The following is a 946-nucleotide window of genomic DNA, read 5'->3' as shown; positions in this document are numbered from 1 at the left end:
TTCTCTCATTAGGGTATAACTAGTATCCTACTTATGAGAGTAGCTTCATACTTCATAGGTGGTAGCTCTTTCCACCGAATAGCATAACTAAACAATAAAATTATTTTGTTCTTTCTTTTCTTTTCTGAATTTAACACAAGAAACAACTATAACTAGTTCCTTTAACATCGAACTTGAGTTTCAAAAGAGTTTATGAGTAGTGCACTCAAGTGTAACCCGGGCAAAAATTCTAAAAATTCAAGCAAGAACTAGAGCATGAAACCATTCAATGTTAACAATTCTCCTAGACTTAATAATACAATCATTGCAACTCGAGGTGAACCGCCATTGGCTTTGTGGGAGCATATAACAATCAAGAACAATAAAAAGATGTGTGCACTATGAAACTCCCCACACTTAAGTTGTACATTGTCCCTCAATGTCACATGCAAGCCCACTCATAATGTATATCAATGAAGAATATATGTGGGGAAGTAATAAAGACAATACTCCCTGACTCCTAGTGTGGCGCTTTGATGGAGCTAAGTCACTTCTGTCCAGTAATGTTCCGGGCGGGTTGTGAAGCTCACGCGGCAAGTGCCGAAGCAACTTGGCCCGTGCCCATGACAAAGTCTCAATTCCTCCAAGATGACAAGACCATCACGCATGCGATACACGAGGGTTCGGTTGAAGCTCAATAAAACAAAAACAACTCGAGTATACAAAAGATAGAGCAATGAATACAACTCGAGACAACAAAATGGAAATAAACACAGAAGGAAAATCCTTTCTGAGTATACAAATCCAAAATAAAATGCAGAAAATAAAATGCGAAAAATAAGAACAAAGAAAGTAAAGACGCCTCAAGTGTCGGTGTCGATAGCTAGTACATCTGTTTCCATTCGTCGGTGAAGATGACTGTGCACAGTGTACAAATAAATGAAGATTGGCAAAGAAAAGATAAAAA

Source organism: Dioscorea cayenensis, chromosome 9 (genome assembly GCF_009730915.1).
Source record: "Dioscorea cayenensis subsp. rotundata cultivar TDr96_F1 chromosome 9, TDr96_F1_v2_PseudoChromosome.rev07_lg8_w22 25.fasta, whole genome shotgun sequence".
NCBI lineage: Eukaryota > Viridiplantae > Streptophyta > Magnoliopsida > Dioscoreales > Dioscoreaceae > Dioscorea > Dioscorea cayenensis.
Note: the sequence above shows the minus strand (reverse complement) of the source record.